Source organism: Chiloscyllium punctatum, chromosome 44 (genome assembly GCF_047496795.1).
Source record: "Chiloscyllium punctatum isolate Juve2018m chromosome 44, sChiPun1.3, whole genome shotgun sequence".
Lineage (NCBI taxonomy): Eukaryota > Metazoa > Chordata > Chondrichthyes > Orectolobiformes > Hemiscylliidae > Chiloscyllium > Chiloscyllium punctatum.
In genome coordinates, this window is record NC_092782.1 from 63,692,991 (window position 1) to 63,717,374 (window position 24,384).

At 43.4% G+C, this 24,384-nt stretch overlaps 1 protein-coding gene across 8 annotated transcripts in view; it reads left to right on the forward strand.

Annotated features, from left to right (window-relative positions):
• Positions 1-24,384, forward strand: part of sema3d (sema domain, immunoglobulin domain (Ig), short basic domain, secreted, (semaphorin) 3D) — a 361,202-nt gene that overhangs the window by 57,253 nt on the left and 279,565 nt on the right. The window contains exon 1 of one of the 8 annotated variants that reach the window (XM_072563094.1): positions 24,317-24,336. The exons of the other annotated variants lie outside the window; for them this stretch is intronic. The gene's annotated coding sequence lies outside the window, so the exon portion shown is untranslated. Of the gene's footprint in view, positions 1-24,316; positions 24,337-24,384 lie in introns of those variants that run through there. 8 annotated transcript variants of the gene reach the window in all.

Consider the following 24,384-nt stretch of genomic DNA (forward strand, 5'->3'; position numbering starts at 1 on the left):
CAGCAGGTCAGGCAGTATATCTGGATCTGAAGAAAGATCACTGGGCTTGAACTGTTAACTCTGTTTCTCTCTCCAAAGGTGTTGCCTGACCTGCTGGGTTTCTCCAGCAATTTCTGTTTTTGTTCCTTCATTGGGCATTTTAGGGAACCATCTTTCTCACATTCTCTGGTTTTATTCCTGTTTTTCCTGTTTGTGGATTCTGTTTTGCAACTAAGTTAATCCGAATCGTCAATGCCTTAAATGGGAATGTGAGATTTATATGGTGTGAAAGAATAGAGGCTGTCAAATTGGACACGTGAGGAAAAATGTATGCGAAGACCATCAGACCATAAGACATAGGAGCAGAAATTAGGCCATTCAGCCCATCAATTCTGCCCTACCATTCAATAAGTTTCTCAACATCATTCTCTCACCTTTTCCCCCAACCCTTCATCACCTTGGCAATCAAGAACCTGTTGTGGTTCTGTTCGCCGAGCTGGGAATCCGTGTTGCAGACGTTTCGTCCCCTGTCTAGGTGACATTCTCAATGCTTGGGAGCCTCCTGTGAAGCGCTTCTGTGATCTTTCCTCCGGCATTTGTAGTGGTTTGAATCTGCCGCTTCCGGTTGTCAGTTCCAGCTGTCCGCTGCAGTGGCCGGTATATTGGGTCCAGATTGATGTGGTTATTGATTGAATCTGTGGATGAGTGCCATGCCTCTCGGAATTCCCTGGCTGTTCTCTGTTTGGCTTGCCCTATAATGGTAGTGTTGACCCAGTCGAATTCATGTTGCTTGTCATCTGCGTGTGTGGCTACTAAGGATAGCTGGTCGTGTCGTTTCGTGGCTAGTTGGTGTTCATGGATGCGGATCGTTAGCTGTCTTCCTGTTTGTCCTATGTAGTGTTTTGTGCAGTCCTTGCGTGAGATTTTGTACACTACATTGGTTTTGCTCATGTTGGGTATCGGGTCCTTCATTCTGATGAGTTGTTGTCTGAGAGTGGTTGTTGGTTTGTGTGATGTTATGAGTCCTAGTGGTCGCAGTAGTCTGGCTGTCAGTTCAGAAATGCTCCTGATGTATGGTAGTGTGGCTAGTCCTTTGGGTTGCGGCATGTCCTCGTTCCGTTGTCTTTCCCTTAGACAAGGACTGCACAAAACATTACATAGGACAAACAGGAAGACAGCTAATGATCCGCATCCATGAACACCAACTAGCCACGAAACAACACGACCAGCTATCCTTAGTAGCCACACACGCAGATGACAAGCAACATGAATTCGACTGGGACAACACTACTATTTTAGGACAAGCCAAACAGAGAACAGCCAGGGAATTCCTAGAGGCATGACACTCATCCACAGATTCAATCAATAAGCACATCGATCTGGACCCAATATACCGGCCATTGCAGCGGACAGCTGGAACTGACAACCGGAAGCAGGCAGATACAAACCACTATAAATGCCGGAGAAAAGATCACAGAAGCACTTCACAGGAGGCTCCCAAGCACTGAGGATGTCACCTAGACAGGGGACGAAACGTCTGTATCACAAATTCCCAGCTCGGCGAACAGAACCACAACAACGAGCACCCGAGCTACAAATCTCGCAAACTATGAAAAACAAGAACCTATCTACCTCAGAATTAAATGTACTCAATGACCTGGCCTTAACAGCCTTCTGTGGCAATGAATTCCATAAACCCCCCACTCTCTGCTTAAATACATTTCTCCTTATCTCTGTTCTAAGGCTGTGCTCTCGGGTCCTTGTCTCTCCTACCAATGGAAACATCTTCGCAACATCTGTCTAGGCCATTCAGTATTCTGTAAGTTTCAATTAGGTTCCCCCTCATCTTCTAAACTCCATTGATTACAGACTCTGGGCGCCCAAACAAGAAAAGGTATAGTGTGGCTGTTTGAGTGTAAGAGAGTTACTGTCTGGATGAGTAAATTAATATCACTCATGGAAAATTGCTGGGATTCATTATGAATAGTGAATGAGTGGAAAGTATAAAACAAAGAGAGAGTTATTATTGCTTTGTGGAAGTAGGTCATGTTTAATAAAATTAAATAGAGCTGAATCAGACCTCTCCTCCTTGACCTATCACCTTCACCCCCTTCCCCACTCACCCATTGTACTCTATGCTACTTTCTCCCCACCCCCACCCTCCTCTAGCTTATCTCTCCACGCTTCAGGCTCACTGCCTTTATTCCTGATGAAGGGCTTTCCCCCGAAACGTCGATTTCGAAGCTACTTGGATGCTGCCTGAACTGCTGTGCTCTTCCAGCACCACTAATCCAGAATGTGTTTGTAATGTTGATGTTGATGTCTTAATTTACCCTGAGATGAATTCTGAACCCATGTCTACTGCATCATGGAGACTTCCCCTGCCATAACACCACCCATTGTCATTGTAATCTCAGCTCCTTGCTCAACACACCAAACATACTGTTGATGCTGAATATCTGACAGAAAGGCAGGAAATACTCAACAGGTCAGGTTTCATTCTGGGGACCAGATTGAGGTTTCAGGTGGATGATCTCTTGGCAGCCCATTCATTTTGCACCCACCATAAAATTCGCTGTCAGTATCTAACTCACACAAAGTCCCTTTCACTCTGGGCTCCCCAGTACCTTATAATGAACGTTTCTATAGGTGGTTCCTTTTTACTGGAGTTGGGAATATTTGCAACATCTGGAGGTTGTCCTTCCAGCATTTGGTAAATGAGGTTTCAGAGGCTCTGTGTTGAAAGAGAGCTAATAACGTTAGATTCTCCTTTGTCAGAGACAAGCAGACTGAGGGAGTATATGCATTTCTGAGAACTTCAGACTTCCCTTTGGCATAGAGTGTCACTGGTCACATGTAGATCCCTTGCCAAATGATTCTGCCTGACACTGGAAATAAAAGGGTTCCAGTCCATTTAAAAAAAACCCGTCAACTTGTGAGCTTATGCAATGAAACATTCAGGCCATCATTAGGTTGATTTAATCAATAAGATTCAAAATGCCAGGAGAACCCAGGCCTGTGGAATGCTCCTCCTGTAATATGTGGGAAATCAGGGACACTGCCAGTCTCCATGGTGACCACCTACACAGGAGTGTGTTCAGCTACAGCTTCTGATTTTCCGCATGGAGCACGTGGAGCTGCTGGGAGACACAATATGGAGTGTCCATGAGACTGAGAACATTGTCGATAACACGGTTAGCGAGCTGCTCACACCACCAGGAAGGGAGGGCTACACAGGCAGAGAAACGTTGGGTCAGACTGGGAAGATGAGTAAGCAGGATCTGGGCGTGATGTTCATCGGAGAGTCAGTGCGGATTCAGTGGGCCAAATGACCTCTGTCTGCACTGTAGGGATTCCATGATCAATTCCCTGGGCTGTAGGTAAAATGACCAAGAAAGAGTCCGAGACTAAGACCAGTAAGACTACAGGGAATAACAGACAGGGAGAAGTTATTGAACAGAGTGGGACTGGTTGCCTGAGGTATATTTGTTTTAATGGAGAAGTACTCAGGTAAATCAGATGAGCTTAGAGCTTGAATTAATCTGTGTAATTATGAAGCTGTAGCTACAGTAGAGATTTGGGTGAGAGAGGGACAAGACTGGCAGCATAATATGCTGGGATTTAGATGTTTTCGGTGAGATAGAGAGGGATATGAAAGAGGTGGGGGAGCTGCTTTACTGATGAGGGAGAATAACACAGTTGTACTGAGAGAGAGAGACATGTTGGGGTGTTCAGCCAGCCAGGCTGTATGGGTAAAGCTCAGGAATAGGAAAGGTGTCATCAGTTTGAGTGGATTGTCCTACAGGCCACCCAACAGCCAGTGGGTGATAGAGGAACAGATATATGGATAGACTATGGGAAAATGTGGTGGGTGATTTAAACTTCCCCAATATTGACTGGGACTTTCTTAGTGCCAGGGGCTTCAATGGAGGGTGGGGGGTGGGGGTGGTCACGGATTTGTTAGGAGTATCCAGGACCTGGTATTTGAAACAATATGTATATAATCCAAGTGTACTTGACCCAGTATTATGGAATGAACCCAGCCAAATGATTGAAGTTTTAGTGAGGGAGCATTTAAGGAACAGTGACCATAATTCTGTAGGCTTTAGGTTACATATGGATGAGGATAAGTGTAGTTGTCAAGGGAAAGTACTAAACTGGGGGAAAAGCTAACCACAAGATTAGTTAGGGACTGGGGAATGTTAATTAGTGTGGGCTGTTTGAGGGTAAATTCACATCTGGCATGTGGGAATCTTTTCAAGGCCAGGTGATTAGAGTTCAGGACCAGCATGTTCCCATGAAAATGAAGGATAAGGATGTCAAGATTCAGGAAAAATTGAGAGTTCAGTCAAAAAGAAAAATGAGTACGCAAGGTTGAGGAAACTGAAGATACAATGAGTCCTTGACAAGTACAAGGATAGAGGAAACAACTGAACTGAGGAAATAGGAGGGCAGAAAGGGGCAATGAAATGTCTTTGGCAAGCAAGATGAAGGGAAATGCAATGACTTTCTTTACTTATATAAGGAACAGGAGGGTAGGTAGGGAAAGGGTAGGTCCATTCAAGGATAAAGCAAGGAATTAATGCCTGAAGTAGGTGGGACACATAATGAACACTTTGCTTCAGTATTGACACAGGACGAAGACATGGTGGATGGTGAGTCTAGGGAGGGGTATGTTGATATTCTAGGGCAAGTCAATATAAAAAAAGGGATGGTGGGTGTTTTGAAAAGCATTATGTTAGACAAGTCCCCAGTTGAGGAGGTAGAGAAAGTCCCTGTCTATCTGCCTTGCTGTGAGTAACTCATCGAGCTGCGAGACAGGAATGTGACTCTAATTCCCATTCACAACCAGCCCCACAACATTCCTTCCCTCCGTTAGTGACCATCACAGTGTATGCTCAGCCACAATGCTGCATTACAAACCACCACCAAACAAACATTTCAAACCAAAATGAACTCCTGTCGCATTGCTTGCAAAAGCAAACAAACTCTCTAATAAAACACAGAACTGTGACAAGCAAAAGCAGAAAGTGATGGAGAAACTCAGCAGGTCTGACAGCATCTGTGGAAAGGAAACAGAGTTAATGCTTTAAGTGCAATGACTCTTCTTCAGAACTGAACGCAGGACTAAACGCATTAACACTATGTTTCCCTCCACAGATCCTGCCAGACCTGTTGGGTTTCTCTAGTACTTTGTTAAATGAACTTTGTACATTCCCTTTGAGCCTGGCTTCCTTTACCAGCTCCAATGCAGTGCCCTACCCCAAGTGGCTGCTGACCTTCAAACCAGGCACTTGCAGACTACCTGTACCTCAAGCAGCTGGTATAAGGCTGCACCATGTCAGCCAGCCTGGCAGCAGTCACAGATGGGCATTAGCAGGGGCACTCATGGAGTGAGAGCGGTGGAAGGATGTCATCATGAAAAAGGGAAGTACGTTTGTGCGGCTTGAAGCTGTTGCCAGTCTCTGGGAGCCATGATGTGGAGGTGTTGGTGTTGGACTGGGGTTGGACAAAACCACAAACCACACAACACTGGGTTCTAGTCCAACAGGTTTATTTGAACCACAAGCTTTCAGAGCTCGGCTAGCTGCCCAAGGAAGGTGTGGGACTCTGAAAACTTGCGGTTTCAAATGAGTTTCTGGGAGGGCAGTTCTTCAGTATTCCTAGCCATCTATTGGAACACAGGTATCTGGATTACAGTGACTCCTGCCAGAACATTCCACTCCTTCAGGCACCTTGACCATAGCCTGAGCTTCCAGCACAGCAAGCAGCTGCTGTTATATGGGCTGACCTAATACCATCCCACCCAGGCTTCCACCAACATCACCACCTACTCCAAGGATATGGGGTAGATCATGTTGGACTGAGATGAGGAAACACTTCTTCATGCACAAGATATTGAACCTTGTGGAATTCTCTACCACAGAAGGCTGTGGAGGCTGAGTCACTGAATCTATATGAGAAAGAGATTGATGCATTTTTGAAATTGTAGGCATCGGGTAGAGGGAGAAAGTGAGGATATGGCTTTGAGAGAGTGTCAGCTGTGAAGGTTTGAAGCGCTGAGTAGCCTACTCCTCCCTATTTCTATGCCTCTATTTGACAGAATCAAGAAACAATAGCATTTCTTCACAATCAGCAATTCAATAAAAATGAGCTAAAGTGTGCTGAACTGAAAGGAGGCAGGGATTATGGAAAAGCAAAGAATAAAGCAAAATTAAAAAGAGTAAATGAAATCCAAGGGTTTTTTCACAAATACGAAAAGGTAACTAGGGAGCGAATAGGGCCCCTCAAAGCTCAGCAAGGTGGCCTTTGTGTGGAGCCGCAGAAAATGGGGGAGATACTAAATAAGTATTTTGCATCAGTGTTTACTGTGGAAAAAGACATGGAAGATATAGACTATAGGGAAATAGATGGTGACATCTTAAAAAATGTCCATATTACAGAGGAGCAAGTGCGAGATGTCTTGAAACGGTTAAAAGTGGATAAATCTCCAGGACTTGATCAGGTGTACCCTAGAACTCTGGGAAGCTAGAGAAGTGATTGCTGGGCCCCTTGCCGAGATATTTGTATCATCGATAGTCACAGGTGAGGTGCCAGAAGACTGTAGGTTGGCAAATGTGGTGCCACTGTTTAAGAAAGGTAGCAAGGACAAGCCAGGGAACTATAGACCAGTGAGCCTGACCTCAGTGGTGGGCAAGTTGTTGGAGGGAATCCTGAGGGACAGGATATACATGTATTTGGAAAGGCGAGGACTGATTAGGGATAGTCAACATGACTTCATGTCTCACGAACTTGATTGAGTCTTTTGAAGAACTAACAAAGAGGATTGATGAGAGCAGAGTGGTAGACATGATCTATATGGACTTCAGTAAGGCATTTGACAAAGTTCCCCAGAGGAGACTGGTTAGCAAGATTAGATCTCATGGAATACAGGGAGCACTAGCCATTTGGATACAGAACTGTCTCAAAGGTAGAAGACAGAGGGTGGTGGTGGTGGAAGGTTGTTTTTCAGACTGGAGGCTTGTGACCAGTGGAGTGCCACAAGGATTGGTACTGGGTCCACTACTTTTTGTCATTCGTATAAATGATTTGGATGTGAGCATGAGAGGTACAGTTAGTAAGTTTGCAGATGACCTCAATATTGGAGGTGTAGTGGACAGTGAAGAAGATGGCCTCAGATTACAACGGGATCTTGATCAGATGGGCCAATGGGCTGAGGAGTGGCAGATGGAGTTTAATTTAGATAAATGTGAGGTGTGCATTTTGGGAAAGCAAATCTTAGCAGGGCTTATACACTTAATGGTAAGGTCCTAGGGAGTGTTGCTAAACAAAGAGACCTTGGAGTGCAGGTTCATATCTCCTTGAAAGTAGAGTCACAGGTAGATAGGATAGTGAAGAAGGCATTTGGTATGCTTTCCTTTATTGGTCAGAGCATTGAATACAGGAGTTGGGATGTCATGTTGCAGCTGTACAGGACATGGTTAAGCCACTTTTGGAATATTGAGTCTTCACCAGTTTCCTCATTTTCCCCCCTCCCCCCCCCCCCCCCATCTCACCCCAGTTCCAACTTTCAGCTCGGCACCACCTTCATGACCTGTCCTACCTGCCAATCTCCCTTCCCACCTATCTGCTCCACCCTCCCCTCTGACCTATCACCTCCATCCCCACCCCCATTCACTTATTATACTCTTTGCTACTTTCTCCCCAACCCCACTCCCCTCTCATTTATCTCTCCACTCTGCAGGCACCCTGCCTTTATTCCTGATAAAGGGCTTTTACCCGAAACATCGATCTTCGGATGCTGCCTGACCTGCTGCACTTTTCCAGCACCACTCTGATCTAAACTCTGGTTTCCAGCATCTGCGGTCCTCACTCTGCCTAGAGGAAATGGTGGATGCTAGTACAATTGCAACATTTAAAAGGCATCTGGATGGGAATATGAATAGGAAGGCTTTGGAGGGATATGGGCCTGGTGCTGGCAGGTGGGACTAGATTGGGTTGGGATATCTGGTTGGCATGGACAAGTTTGACCGAAGGGTCTGTTTCCTTGCTGTACATCTCTATGACTCTGAGAGGAAATAAAAGAAGAAAATTCCTGGTAAGCAGAGAACGTGTATTGCATGCTCTAACACCGATGAACAGCCCCAGGTACCAGGCATTGGGGGAGAGTGCTCCTTCCAGTCCTCCCCTTGTGCCTGTTCGGGCCTGTTCTGTTGTGTATGATAGAGGCTGGATCACTAATAACTCTCAACAGATTGGCTTTTGCCTAGGCTAACAAGATGGCTTTTATTAAGTTACAGTAACAATATATTTATGAGGAGTAAGAGAATGGTCAAAGAAAGAGTAGGCCCGATCAGGGATAGCATAGGGAATTTGTATGTGGAGTCTGAGGAGGTAGGGGAAGCCCTAAATGAGTTTTTTGCTTCTGTCTTTATGAAAGAAACGAACTTTGTAGTGAATGAAACCTTTGAAGAGCAGGTGTGCTTGCTGAAATGGATAGAGATAGAGAAAGCTGATGTGCTGAAAATTTTGTCAAACATTAAAATTGACTAGTCGCCAGGTCTGGACCAGATTTGTCCTCGGCTGCTTTGGGAAACGAGAAATGCAATTGCTTCGCCACTTGTGAAGATTTTTCATCCTCGCTCTCCACTGGAGTCGTACCTGAGGACTGGAGAGAGGCAAATGTAATTCCTCTCTTCAAGAAAGGAAATAGGGAAATCCCCGGCACTTACAGACCAGTAAGTCTCATGTCTGTCGTCTGCAAGGTGTTAGAAAGGATTCTGAGGGTTAGGGTTTATGACCATCTGGAAGAGCATGGCTTGATTAAATGCAGTCAACACGGCTTTGTGAGGGGCAGGTCATGCCTCACAAACCTTATCGAGTTCTTTGAGGATGTGACTAGAAAAGTTGATGAGGGTTGAGCTGTGGATGTGGTGTATATGGACTTCAGCAAGGCATTTGATAAGGTTCCCCATTGGTAGGCTCATTCAGAAGGTTAGGAGGAATGGGATACAGGGGAACTTAGCTGTCTGGATACAGAATTGGCTGGCCAACAGAAGACAGCGAGTGGTAGTAGAAGGAAAATATTCTGCCTGGAAGTCTGTGGTGAGTGGTGTTCCACAGGGCTCTGTCCTTGGACCTCTATTGTTTGTAATTTTTATTAATGACTTGGACGAGGGGATTGAAGGATGGGTCAGCATGTTTGCAGATGACACAAAGGTTGGAGGTGTCGTTGATAGTATAGAGGGCTGTTGTAGGCTGCAGCGGGATATTGACAGGATGCAGAGATGGGCTGAGAGGTGGCAGATGAGTTCAACCTGGATAAGTGCGAGGTGATGCATTTTGGAAGGTCGAATTTGAAAGCTGAGTACAGGATTAAGGATAAGATTCTTGGCAGTGTGGAGAATCAGAGGGATCTTGGGGTGCAGGTACATAGATCCCTTAAAATGGCCACCCAAGTGGACAGGGTTGTAAAGAAAGCATATGGTGTTTTGGCTTTCATTAACAGGGGTATTGAGTTTAAGAGTCGTGAGAGCTTGTTGCAGCTCTATAAGACTTTGGTTAGACCGCACTTGGAATACTGCGTCCAGTTCTGGTTGCCCTATTATAAGAAAGATGTGGATGCTTTGGAGCGGGTTCAGAGGAGGTTTACCAGGATGCTGCCTGGACTGGAGGGCTTATCTTATGAGGAGAGGTTGACTGAGCTCGGACTTTTTTCATTGGAGAAAAGGAGGAGAAGAGGGGACCTAATTGAGGTATACAAGATAATGAGAGGCATAGATAGAGTCAATAGCCAGAGACTATTTCCCAGGGCAGAAATGACTAACACAAGGGGTCACAGTTTTAAGCTGGTTGGAGGAAAGTATAGAGGGGATGTCAGAGGCGGGTTCTTTACACAGAGAGTTGTGAGAGCATGGAATGCGTTGCCAGCAGCAGTTGTGGAGGCAGGGTGATTGGGGACATTTAAGAGACTACTGGACATACATATGGTCACAGAAATTTGAGGGTACATACATGAGGATCAGTGGTCGGCACAACATCGTGGGCTGAAGGGCCTGTTCTGTGCTGTACTGTTCTATGTTCTATATTAGTTATTTTAATACCTTGGTATATTACCTAATACTAGCAGGACTAGAGTAGACAAATTTGCCTCAGCAGGGGATCAAACCTAAGTTCCCACCTGCCCAGTCCTCCACTCAGTAGCTGTCATTGAGATTCTCTAATGTACCCTGAGGAGGTGGGACTTGGAACCAGGTGAGTTAGTCCAGCTGTAGCTGGGACATTTCAGAGTGGACCAAACTGACCTTAACTCACATTAATCTTTTTTGCATCCATTTCCTTATACAGTGACAGAAATTGGCGTTTCTCATTTGGACAGAGTTTGTATCCAATAATGGGATGAGATTATGTCATTTGGAAGCAGCTCAAAGTGATTAATTTGAGCAGTCAGAACTAAATTCCCTCTGGTGTTTGCCCTCTGGACAGCTTGTTTCATGAAGAGAAAGGGTGAGAGATATAGATGGTGCTTTTCGGAGGTTAATGGGGAGACATGTTTTGGGCAGAGTGGAGGAAGCACTACACTGCCTCCAGTTCTGCTCTGACTAGTCAGTTGGTTTGTGATGCGGATATTGAATGTTTGAAACAACTATGTTGCAATGTTCCTCAGCTCATTGAAAATTCATTCCACTCTCTCTCCATAGAAACATAAATGATGGAAGTGAGAGAAAGGAAATTTGTTTGTTCAGGCCTCAAGCTTCATGTTGGGACTGATTTAATCATGTTGCGATCTGAACTGTGTGGGTTCCCAGAACCTCCAAAGTTTTCTATGCAAACTTTAACCAGCTATGATATTGAGTTTCTTTTCTAGAATTAGCATTGCAAAACACTGATGAGTATAAGATTCACACTTCCATCACAAAAACCTGTTTTCTCAGATTATGAAATTCACACTGTGATTATGAAACTTGTTTTTAACATTACAAAATTCACACTTCTGTTATGAAACCTGTTTTGAATGCGATGAAATTTACATTTGCAGAATAGTTGAGCATTAATCACCAATATGGAACAGACCACCCCCTGTTCAGCTCCTCACAGTTTCTTGGATAGATAGAGTTCTAGCTGAGACACTGATTATGTTCCTTGATGCTCCAATTATCACATTTTGGCTCAAAAATCTCAATCCATCTGCTTTTCAGTGTATCTCTGAATGGAATAGCACTTCCAGAGGAGGAACTTTGGTACAGAATACCTTTGCTATTTCAGAGTTGACAGTATACATAACTCACTGTTGGGTACAACATCCCAATTATAAACGACACCACCTCTCAGGAGTTTCTGTCTTAAAGTTGTAACTGACCTTTCTATAACTACTGTGGAGGAATAACTGAAATATTCAGCATTGACATTTTAAACAATTGGAAACATTATATGGAATCTTATTGATCATGATAATTTATCAAATGAAGAAATAGATGGCCAGCCATGGTCATACTCAGTGTCGGCTGGGTTACTTCAAGTTTAGATTTCAATATTACAATAAAAAGGATTTGGAGATGCTGGGTGTTGGATTGGGGTGTACAAAGTTAAAAATCACACAACACCAGGTAATAGTCCAACAGCTTAATTGGAAGCACTAGCTTTCGGAGCGACGCTCCTTCATCCTGAAAGCTAGTGTGCTTCCAATTAAACCTGTTGGACTATAACTTGGTGTTGTGTGATTTTTAACAATAAAAAGGAGTTATTTAGCTAATAGAAAATTGAATAATGGTTGGAATGTCAAGGGTGACAGAGGAGTTGGGTCAGAATCATCTTTTCTGTGTTCAACAAAATCATCACAAAATCTTTGCGACCTGACTTACAACTTTGTTACATAAAGCTGAGAGAGACTTTCCCAGTGCTAACTTAGTGAGTCTTTCCCCATGTTAACTGAGAAAGTCTTTCCCTATGCTAACTGAACAAAGAACTTCAGATAAAATAAAGAATTGTGGATGCTGGAAATCTGAAACAAATACACAAATCACTGGGGAAACTCAGCAGGTCAGGCAGCCTCAGTGACAATAAGGCAGAGTTAATGTTTTGAATCCAACGACCCTTCTTCAGAATCTTTCTGGTGATTGGACCTGCACCACTAACTCTGTTTCTCTCCACAGATGGTGCCAGACCTGCTGGGTTTCTCCAGCAATTTCTGGTTTTGTGCTTAAACATCTTTAGATTCCTGGAAGAAAGACTGATGGTTAACCGATAAACTAAATTTTCATTGGACCGAAACTTGCAGGATTAACTTTAACAACAACATTTCCCACCAAGGAAGCTCCATCCAGATAACCAATCAAACTTGACAATCCTAAAAGAATGAAATTCAATTAATCCATCTCAATTCAATGATTAATGGTGTGGATAATCTAAATAAGCGTCAAAGTATTTTGAGATTATTCAAGTGCGATGTTGTGAATGTGGACTTCAAAATCCCAAGGACAGTCAAGAGATTCATTTGTCAGAAATGACAGTCACTAAATTGTGAAAAATGCTGATGGAATTGCAGTGATTCATATTTAGCCTCCCTGAGAAGGTGCAGACAGTTTGCTTTCACATTAAATTGTCTGGAACTGGAATATTTTCAGATTCTATTCTGTGTATGTGTGCGTGTGCGTGTGTGTGTGTGTGAGGTCAGGTAAGTGTCATTAGCACAGGGTTGGGTGAATGCAGTCTGCTGTTAGAAACACTGACAGCCATCTGCTTTTTACAAACCAGCCTCAGCAGGAGCAGACATGTGTCACCTGCAGCTGCAACTAACTTGTTATTTCTAACAACTCAATGCGTTGTTGAAAACTGCAAACAGTTGTTGCTCTCCTCGGGGAGTGAAATCCAACCTCAGAAACAGTTTGTGGTATCTGAGACGTGGAAAGAGTTTGCATTGCTGCAATGCTGTCATGGTCTTAGGGCTTCCCAAGTGGCAGAACTACAAATGAAGGACTTTTTGAAGTATAGCCATTGTTGTAATGGCAGTTAATTTGTGAACAGCAAGATCCCATAAACATCCAAAGTGGTAGTCATGGCAATTGAGGATAATTCTTGATGTTGTCATGTTCATGATAATAATCAATTATTCATCAGGGGTTGGTTTACTGAAAAGAGTGAAGCACATTGGAAGTTACAAAGTAGGGATTACAGCGATTGATACCTGTGTGTGCAGGTTGCTAATCTACATCAGACTAACTGATGAAGAGCTTATGCCTGCAATGTCAATTCTCCTGCTCCTCGGATGCTGCCTGACCGGCTGTGTTTTTCCAGCACCACATTCCTGACTCTGATCTCCAGCATCTGCAGTCATCACTTGCTCCTACATCAGACTAACTGTCAGGCTGAGTCAGAACATTGCATACACACACACACACACACACAATCTTTATGAGGTGAACTCTCTTAAACATGACATACATATACAATACACATGAGAGGGAACTCCCTTTCCCTTTTCAAAATAGGGTGTTGTGCTCTAAGAGAAATCACTACCCCAAAAAAATCAAATAAACCTGTTGGGCTATAACCTGGTGCCTGACTTTGATCAAATGGTTTTACGTGTATTGTAGTCTTAAGTCATTTCATGATAGAAAAGAAATTACAATGTTAATGATGGATTCATTTAAATATTCTGCATTTGTTATCTTATTTCTTAGCCTATTATGCAGCAATTGTTCAAAATCCAAGAGAAGATAGCAGGGAGAAAGGAAAAAAACGCACATGGACAAAACTTACATTTAGAGACTAAAGCAACTGTTTTTGCTGTCCAAATTGGAAAAGCAAACACATTTCTTTTCCAGCTGTTAGGAAAAAGATGACCTAATGCATCAGGTTCAATTCCCATCACACAGACATGACCAGAACAATCAAAGGTTTGGACGTTGACAAGGAACATCTCCTGATTACTTCATCAATTTTGGTAATCAACCAGATGCATTACATAACAGAAAAAGCCTGTTATCAATAAATGACATTTCTTATATAAAAAATATACTTTTCTACAGGAACAATTGAATTGTCAAATATGGATGAAGTTAATTTTGGGGTTTCTAACATAGGCATTAGTAATAAAAAAAAAGTGTATTCAGTTATCAATCCATCAGTGGAATGGCTGCAGCAGTGGAGTTTGGTGTTCTTTTACCAGATGACAGCAGTCTCATGAATGCAGTAGTTAGTACATGACCAGCATGTGGTTAACATACAGCTCTCTTTTCTTGCATATAGTGTGACACAGGAAGCATATAGTTTCACAAAGCATTATTATTATGTTGTTTTAAATGTATACAGTACTATTCATTGTGTGTCCTATGAATTTGCTAAAAATGTAACGTTTTCTCCATACTTTGCACAATACCGAATTCATTGTGCCACAGCTCAGTTTGTGTGAAGTTTGCTGTGCTCCAGTGCTAATGCTGGCTGAATAGTTCGAGGTACACTTCACTTAAATAAAGAGTTGGAGAGCTGACTGAAGACATTGTAAATGACCAATTCACAATGTAGTTTTGTATCAAACAAGTCCTTCAACACATTTTCTCTCTGTTGTTCAGGAATCTAACCATATCATTTACTCTGGCTTCTCATGTAGACAACACTCTCCAGTAGTTGAGTGTTTGCTGCATAAAGCATTATGAATTTATCCTTCACAGATGTAAAGTTGATTCATCTTTTCATGATGTTGAGGTACACTTATCCTGGCTTTTCTTTCTCTTATTTGGTAGCATTCACCTTTCTATAAATTTCCATTACTTGAAAGTAAAGAGCTGTCACATCTCACACAGTTCTTCCCCAGGTGGAGCATAAAGCATGACAGAGATTAGATTTCTGACTCAGTTGAATAATACAGAACAAGCTCAGGCACTATTGCTATTGGCTGAGTTTTTCCATTTTCTGTTAGTGTTTTCTCAAGTGAGATTCATAGCCCCTAGCCTGCCATGGCTTAGAGTGCCTTTTCTATTGTAATTGTCTGCTGTCAGCCTCATTATTGAGTTACCTGGGCTTTGGGTACTGTGCTCGGGGAATTGGGAATATTTTCCCTTGCTGGGACTGTCGGCTATTCTCAGCTCAGGCACTGTATTCGAAGTTTAAAATCACACGACACCAAGTTATAGTCCAACAGGTTTATTTGGAAGCACCAACTTTTGGAGTGCAGCTCCTTCATCAGATAGTTATGGGGCAGGATCATAGGGCATAGAATTTCTTTCTCTCTCTCTCTCTCATACACACTCACACACACTCACACTCACACACACACACAGAAAAATTTTCATTTGTAGATTTATACTTTAGATGCATTCTATTTTATTCAAAAAGCACACAGTCTGTAGGTAGTCAGTCCATGTGACATTTTATAAATTCATACTTTGGAAATAAAACCTGTCTGTCTCAAGGTTAGGATACAGACAAACTCTAACCTGATACCTTTAATGTATTGTCTGAGCTGAGATGTCACCTTCCTTTTTATACTGATAAAACCTTAAACTATCTCAGGACTGTGACTTGAAAGAAGTTCCAAGATTTACATATTAAAAGTTGAAACCTGCACCCCATTCTAAGGAATTAAAGACTTAACAGCAATCTAAGTTTGTTCAACACATCACATCAGTTATATGACATTTTGATCTTTTACTATAAATTCTGTGTCCTATGATCCTGCCCCATTAGTTACCTGATGAAGGAACGGTGCTCTGAAAGCTAGTGCTTCCAATTAAACCTGTTGGACTATAACCTGGTGTTGTGTGATTTTTGACTTGGTTCATCCCAGCCCAACACCAGCTCCTCCACCTCACTGGATTTGAAACCTGCCTGTGGACCATTTCAGACACAGCCAACTGGGAACTGCTCCTCAAACAGTGGTTCGCCATCATTCACACTGAGGAGATGGCTCAGAGGAAAGGAAAGCTCACTGTACACTTCACCGACAGGGACTTGAAGGACCTCTGGGTGGGGGAGAGGAGGGCTGGTTGCAAATGACTGGGGACCATGACATTAGGCCAAACCGGAATGGGCACACATTGGAGCCCAGGTCAGTACAGATTCCCAGCAGGAGTAAGAGCAATCGCCTGCTGCTTTCCTCAAGGGTAAGCACCACTCTTTCCTCTCAGCTACCTCACACTCACATGGTCATCACTCACTGTAACTCTGTCACTTCACACACCTCTCCCTAAGACTTTCTCTATTTTATGCATTTTGTCTGCTCAATGACTCTAGCCCACCTCATCTTCCCAAACTACTCACCCTTGCTGCATTCTGTGGTATCTGGGACACCTGACCACCTCACCTGTTCACACATCACCAGGAGCTGCTCTAACATCCGTTTCCACGAAACTCAATCTCTCTCTTTCTCTCACTGCAGGAGAAGTTGCCCTACTCCCTGGAGTGGTGTCACCACAGTATCACGTCTGACTGAGCTGCAGTTCCTGGACTGATTGCACTTCATTTGCAGGGCTGACAGTGAACAAAATTCTGGACAGCAAGGACATAGATCCCTGAACTCATGGTTTTACCAAGTGCCTGAATCTTCAGTGCTATCATCTCCTGGAGTGGGATCAGCCCCTTGACTGACTGTGGTCAGACCCCACCCCCGTGACTGTGCCCCTCCTTAAACTCCCGAAGGATTGCACTCCTTTGTCTTTCAGTCTTAGATTAGATTACTTACAGTGTGGAAACAGGCCCTTCGGCCCAACAAGTCCACACCGACCCACAACCCACCCATTCCCCAACATTTACCCCTTTACCTAACACCTATGGACAATTTAGCATGACCAATTCACCTAACCTGCACATCTTTGGACTGTGGGAGGAAACCGGAGCACCCGGAGCAAACCCACGCAGACACGGAGAGAATGTGCAAACTCCACACAGTCAGTCGCCTGAGTCGGGAATTGAACCCAGGTCTCTGGCGCTGTGAGGCAGCAGTGCTAACCACCGTGCCACTGTGCCTCATGGCTGACACTGCTGGTCTGATGTTAATGTACCACAGTGCCAACAGTGACCTAACCCATCCCCATTCTGTGCAATGCTCCCTTTGTGATGACAAGCCTCCTGTGTCCCGCACAGAGGCTGGCAACCTCCAAGGCAGGGCAAAGCCATTGGATGCGAAGGGGCAAGCTAAGATGTGACCTATGCAGATCCCTGTGCTGACTGTGTGTCCTTGTGCACAAAGTGACCTGGCCTGAACGTGCAAGTTCTCAGTGTCCCTGAGCTCAGAGTAAACAGCTGGGTTTATCAGAGAGTGGGCATGGTGATGTGGTGAGGAGCTGGGTTGATGAAGGTTTGGGGAGGATGGTGGTTGCAGAGTATGCACGAGACACATTATGATACACACAGTTGGATGGCGGATAGACAAGCACTTTGTGAGCTAGATCTCTGCTTGAATTTACACACCTGGAATTCGCACACTGAGTTTGATGAAAGAAGAGGAGAATTGGAAGTGGTTTTTCAATTTAGCCAGTTGGGGATTATGCAAGGATGGAAATGAGGTCATTGCTGGTCAATGGTCAGATTCAGAAATCGTCATTTAAGTGCTGAGTGGAAATTCTAAAAGATTTTTCAATGTTGAGATTCCAATTATTTAAACTTTCTCCATCTATTTACACTTTTATTACCACGATTCTCACCACATCTGGGAGGAGAAAATTCAAATCTTGATTTTTTTTTTCTCCTCACTCATCTCTCCCATTCATTCACTCCTTCCCTCCCTTTCACACTCATTCCCTCCTCTCTCTCCTTGCCTCTCTCTCTCTCTCTCTCTCTCTCTCTCTCTCTCTGTCTTCCCCCCCCCCCCCACCCCTTTCAAAACAACTCAGCTGTTCCATACCACACTAGCTCTGCTAGTTGGTACAGTTTCCGCTAAGCTTTTCAAATTCAAAGCATGGGTTTGGCTAATACCATTCTCTTTGAGATATTGCAATGGAAGGATTACTTTAAACAATGATTTTAGTTTCATTGACGAATTGGGTATAGTATTAGTTTAGTTAGCCTGGCTGCCATATTCCAATCAATTTAAGGTGGAGAATCTTGCCTCAGTGCATCAATTCCCCGACTGTATGAAGACACAAGAGCACTGATTCATGTAAACTTGGGATCAGGTTATTTCAAGTTCCAAGGCCAAGCGCTTCATGCAGCATGTGTTACTGCATGTCCCATGGCAGCTAAAGCAGGTTCGAGTTTGGTTGAACCTGTTTACACATGTCTGCTTCAAAGCCACAAGTATTAGAGTTGAGTTTAATCTGACAGAATAATTTAATTTCTTTTCACTCTCTGTATTGACATTGAAGCTCATTCTCACCACATTAAGAACAATGTCTAATTGCTGAAAATTCAAAAATTGTTTGGACATAAGGAGAACAGCCAAGTGATACATTTTCTCAAAGTGTATTGAAGCCTTCGAAAGGAACAGTATTATTCTGAATTATTACATAAAGTAACACATGCAATTAATTGCTTGAATTGAACTTTGTTGGAAAGAAAAACTGAATTAGTGTCATGGCTATCATGATCTCAGTGCGTCAAAGCATTTTAATAAATAATTACATACTTTTAAAGACAAGTCACTGTTGTAATTCAAACATCAGAAAAGTCATCTTCATAGAGCAATGAGATAGTGACGACCCATAAGCAGTGAGATAGTGACGACCCAGTGCTGCTAACTGTGAGATTTTGACTTGGATACGAGGTAGACTTATGCAATAGACTCTTCCTTATGCAATAGACTCTTCCTTATGCAATAGACTCTTCCTTATGCAATAGACTCTGTTACATTCACTGAGAGGATACACAGAGCTTTGATTTAGTGTCTTATTGCAAATACAGCAACATAGCACACCCTCAGCACTGTAGCAGAGAGTTATCTTGGAGAATGTGCTCAAGTTTCAAAAAATGGGGCAATGTTCTCACAACCGTGGGTGGCACGGTGGTTAGCACTGCTGCCTCAGTGCGCCAGACACCCAGGTTCAATTCCCACCTCAGCGAACTGACTGACTGACTGACTGTGTGGATTTTGCACATTCTCCCCGTGTCTGCGTGGGTTTCCTCCGGGTGCTCCGATTTCCTCCCACAGTCCAAAAATGTGCAGGTTAGGTGAATTGGCCATGCTAAATTGCCCATAGTGTTAGGTGAAAGGGTAAGTATAGGGGAATGTGTCTGGGTGGGTTGCGCTTCGGTGGGTCGGTGTGGACTTGTTGGGCTGAAGGGCCTGTTTCCACACTGTAAGTAATCTAATCTAACCAAAACTTCCGAAATACAAGGCAAGGGAGCTCACAGGGATACCTTACTTTTTCTGTGTATTGCTACACAAAGGCACATTTTGTCAAAAGTTTTTTACCTTGCAGGGCTGCAGGATGCAGGTGACAGTAGTTTACAGTGATCAGACCCTGCCAGCACATCCCTGTCTCTGACTGTCGCCAGAACATAGAACATTACAGCACAGTACAGGCCCTTCAGCCCTCAATGTTGCGCCGCCCTGTCATACCAATCTGAAGCCCATCTAACCTACACTATTCCATGTATGTCCATATACCTATCCAACGATAACTTAAATGTACTCAAAGTTGGTGAATCTACTACTGTTGCAGGCAAAGCATTCCATACCCTTACTACTCTGTACCCTTACTACTGACTGGGGCAAACACAGCTCTCTCCTCCCAAAGCATCAGTAAAGTCAAAAAAACCCAAAGAACTGTGAGTATCGGAAAACAGAAACAAAGACAGAAATTGCTGGGAAAGCTCAGCAGGTCTGGCAGCATCTGTGAAGAGAGAAAGCAGAGTTAATGTTTCAGGTCCAGTGACCCATCCTCCGAACTGATTGTAGCAAGGAAAATGTTGGAAGGCACGTTGAAGATAGGGTGGGGAGAGGGTGAAGGAGTAAACCACAAGTGATGAGGGAGAGAGAGAGAGAGAGAGAGAAGTAATGGGAAAAGGTCAGCCTGGGAGAAGCAGTAGCTGCTAACTGGGCCATTCGTGGCTGACCATGGGTTGTTTGTGATAGCCATCCATCTGATGACAGAGCCTGGTATGTGCAGTATTGGGTCATGTATACAGTGGTGCTGGAAAAGCACAGCAGGTCAGGCAGCATCCAGGGAGCAGGAAAATTGACATTTCGGGCAAACGCCCTTCATTCCTGGGCTTTAGCCCAAAATGTCAATTTTCCTGCTCCTCGGATGCTGCCTGACCTGCTGTGCTTTTCCAACTCTACTCTAACCTTGACTCTAATCTCCAGCAACTGCAGTCCTCAGTTCTGCCGTGTGCAGTATAGGGTAAGGGCACAAGAGAAGGTGCTCAGGCCCTAAAATTATTGACCTTGATATTGAATCCCGAGGGACACAAGGCTCCTGAGCAGAAAATGAGGTGCTGTTCTTCCAGCTTGCATTGAGCTTTGGAGCACAGCAGCAAGCCTGAGGCAGAGAAGTTGGCCAGAGAACAGAGGGGCCCTGTTGGGAAGGCAGCCATTGCTCTTGGGTGCTGTGAAGGCTGGTAATTGGGCGGCTGGTAGCTTGAGGTCCTTATCTGCTCATTGATTGACCAGTTTGGGCCTTAATTGATGGCAGGTCAAACTCCTTGTCCAATGACCCTCTTGCACAGAAGCTATTTGCTGAGGTGGTGGGAAAGGGGAACAGTATTTCTCCAGGGTCAACCTATTATTTCCTTTGTTGTTCTCTCCTGGGTACTTCTGGAGAGGCAAAGCATGACCATGCACGTAGTGAGTCGTAACTCTGCCCCCAGACAAAGAACTGGTTGTTTTCCACATAAATATTTGCATCCTCTCACCACCAGCCTCAGCAGGATGTGCTACCTATAAGTTTCAGGTATTTATTTCTGTCCATGTTTGTATCTGAGCTGACTGGTCTCACATTGCTGCCTCAGCACTGCCCTCAGGTGAATTCTGCAGCTCAGACCCATCATGCTTTATTGATTAGGAGTGAGTGAAGCTCATTTTGCTTTCATGTGGAGACTTGTCCTAATTGATCCCAAGCCATCAGCGCTTCCTAGTTGACCTTGTTGAGTTCAAAACACTTGTTGGGTATTGACAAACTCTGCACAACTATATCACCCTCTTATGTTCTTGTCTCCTGATGCACAAGTCCCAGTGACTGTGCTGTAATATGTTTGCAGCATCTGACCTTTCCCTGGATTTACCCAGCTCAGTTGCTTTTGTTAAGTTATTATTAAAATTGAACATTTCTAGATGAGTCCTAAAATGTAAACAAAGTCAATTATGTTCAATATCTTTGATTGTCTGAGAGATCTGTTAAGGAATTGTATGTTTGAATGCAATTTGTTTGTAAACTCCAGTTGTATAAATAGATTTTAAAACCCAGAAAATGGTTTTGAATTATAGCTTTCATATGAATTCCAAAGACTCCCTTTGAGAGAAATGATTTTGCCTTCTCTCTGTGTGGCTCCTAATTTCTAAGCAGTGAATGTCATCCTGAACCAGGGTAAAAACTAATCCTGCCATTGTAGGATGCAAGCACAGATAGACTGGCCCTACTCTGAATCTGTTACAGGAAGGGTTTAGGGGGATATGGGCCAAGTGCCTGGAAATGGGACTAGATTAATTTAGGATATCTGATCAGCATGGACGAATTGGACTGAAGGGTCTGTTTCTGTGCTGTACAGCTCTATAACTTGATGAAAAAGTTTAATTGCCAAAAAGTAGTATTTCAGTAACTGGAGGGATGGTGTGAGTGATTAGGTATGTAAACCTCTGCTGAGTAAACTGGATTTTACATCACAGGAACATTGCAGTAAAATGGTAAGTCTCATGTGAACTGTTACATTCGTGGTGAAGTTTATCGGTCTGGCAAATCTACATTTCGTGATTTTGCAGAGTTCCAAGAGGATTGTACCATTACCTATTAACAAGCAGCTTCCAAACAATGCAGTCCTTAGTCCTTTCACAGAAACACATATTCAGAAATAATTTGGGTTTCCTGCTGCTTGAGGCTGTGGGTAAAATGACCAAGAATGTGCCAGAGAGTAGCAAGTGTGAAATTAAGCCATTGAAAGATATATGTGTCAGACCATAAAACAAAAACTTTGGAAGTTTTGGATCAAATTTGAGGGCACTGTTTTAGGTCTCAGACCTGCCATTTATATACCTCTCCCTCAGGCCGTTCTTACTGTTCAGCATCCACACCCTCCCAAGGCAATCAAATACAGCTTCCATTCATGCCAAAATAGATGACCTTTTTATATTAGTGACCTTGAAAGAATAATTTACTGTATTGAAATTTTAAAACAAAACCAGATAATGCGCTTTTATTCCATGCAATTCTATAAATGCTGCACATCAAATAAATCTTTGGCTTCCCTCTGGTTTTATCTCCATTGCCCACACAAAGGTCTCTTTTTGCCTGAACATCAGAACTTTAGCTGTAGCAATTATTGTTCAGTTCTGTCCTCAGTGATTCCAAGTATCTCACAGAGTCATAGAGATGTACAGCACAGAAACAGCCCTTTTGGTCCAACTCATCCATGCTGACCAGATATCCTAACCTAATCCATTTGCCAACACTTGGCCTATATCCCTCCAAATTCTTCCTATTCATCTACCCATCCAAATGCCTTTTAAATGTTGCAATTGTACCAGCCTCCACCACTTCCTCTGGCAGCTCATTCCATACACGTACCACCCTCTGTGTGAAAAAGTTACTCCTTAGGTCTCTTTTAAAACTTTCCCCTCTCACCCTGAACCTATACCCACTAGTTTTGGATTCCCCTACCCTGGGGAAAAAGATCTTGTCTATTTACCCTATCCATGCCCCTCATGATTTTATAAACCTCTATAATGTCACCCCTCTGACAGTTTTTGAGACCATTCCAGTAAATCCAATTCTGTACCAGATTCAGAGTTGGGACAGTCTATCTGTGCTTGCATCGAGCAGTGGCAGGGTTAGCTTTTAATCTGGTTCAGGATGATATCAGTGGAAGGTAAGCATCCACTGCTTAGAAATTAGGGGCCACTCACTTTAAACAGAGATAAGGCAAATGCATTTCTCTCAGACAGTGTTTTTGGAATTAATTTCCTGACAAGGTAGTGGCACCTGAGTCTTTGAATCTTGTTAAGGCAGGTGTGAATAGATTGTTGTTAAGAAAGAGGATGAAGATTTATCAAGGGTAGGTGGGAACACTGATTCAAGTCTACCATTAGATCAACAATGACCTTTTTAACTGGGGGAGCAGACTTGATGGGCTGAATGGCCTACTTCTGTTCCTAATTGTATATATTGAATGGCCTCAGTGAAGACAGGTAAAGGAGCCTCATCTCTGGAATTTGAATTAGGAAGTGAAAATGACCATTTTGGTTTACGGAAATGAACAATCTTGGAAATACCTGACTGATTATATTACGATGTGGGAATGGTGATTAAATATTTTATAAGATATTATTAATGAGAATAAATTTCTCATAGAGAATCTGTACATTTTGCAAAATTTGCCTTGAATTTTTTTAGTTGGTTACTTCTCCCCATTAAGTTGTTTCCTCTATGTAGTTTTTCTCTCCATTCGGCTGGAATTAGAGAATCTTCAATAATCCATGTGGTCAGGGTTCAAATTACATAACCCTGGAGCATGTGAGACTTGAACCCGGGTCTCCTGACTTAGAGGTATTGATGCTACCACTGCACCACAAATAACCAGAAATTAAACGCATTACTTTGGCATACCGAGAGATGCCTTGAGGCATCACTTTTTGAACTGCGCCATAACAATTTTTTTTACCTTTATTCTGCATCACTAAGTCAACTGTGTGTCTGAATCACTTACCATGCACAGCCTACCAAGGGTGGTGCACAAAACTGCATTCGGCATTTGACCTGTGGCCTCACTAATGCCCTGTAGATATTTTCTAATCAATCTCTTCAGAGCTGTTATAACACAGCTCTGGGTTGTGTAGCACTCGAACCTGGATCTCCTTGCTCAGAGGTATGGATGATACCACAAGAGCCCCCAATATTGGAAGGTTTGTTTAGTTGTGAAATGCAGTACAGCAGAGCTGGGAGTCATTGGCTATACAGGAGCAGGTGGAACTTGTTCAGGAGCTGACATTAATCATATTGCCCTCTAGACTGACCAGCTCCGCAGAACCATGCCCCTTTCTCCCATGTACAACGCAGCTCGTTACTACACAAACCCATGAGCCTTTGGTGAAACGCAACGTTTTTAGTGTGTTCTCAGCTGATAGGAGGGAGACTCACTGCCGGCTGGGCTAGATACCTTCCAGTTTCCTCTGGAAAACTGGTGGAAGGATGCATTACCAGGAGCATAGCAAGCAACTGTGGAATTGCCCTGAACCCTGAGCGCCAGGCAACCAAACCCACCACAACTTGTCAAGTGAGTGGAAGAACCAACATTAACTCATTGCTGTTTTAGAAATCAAGT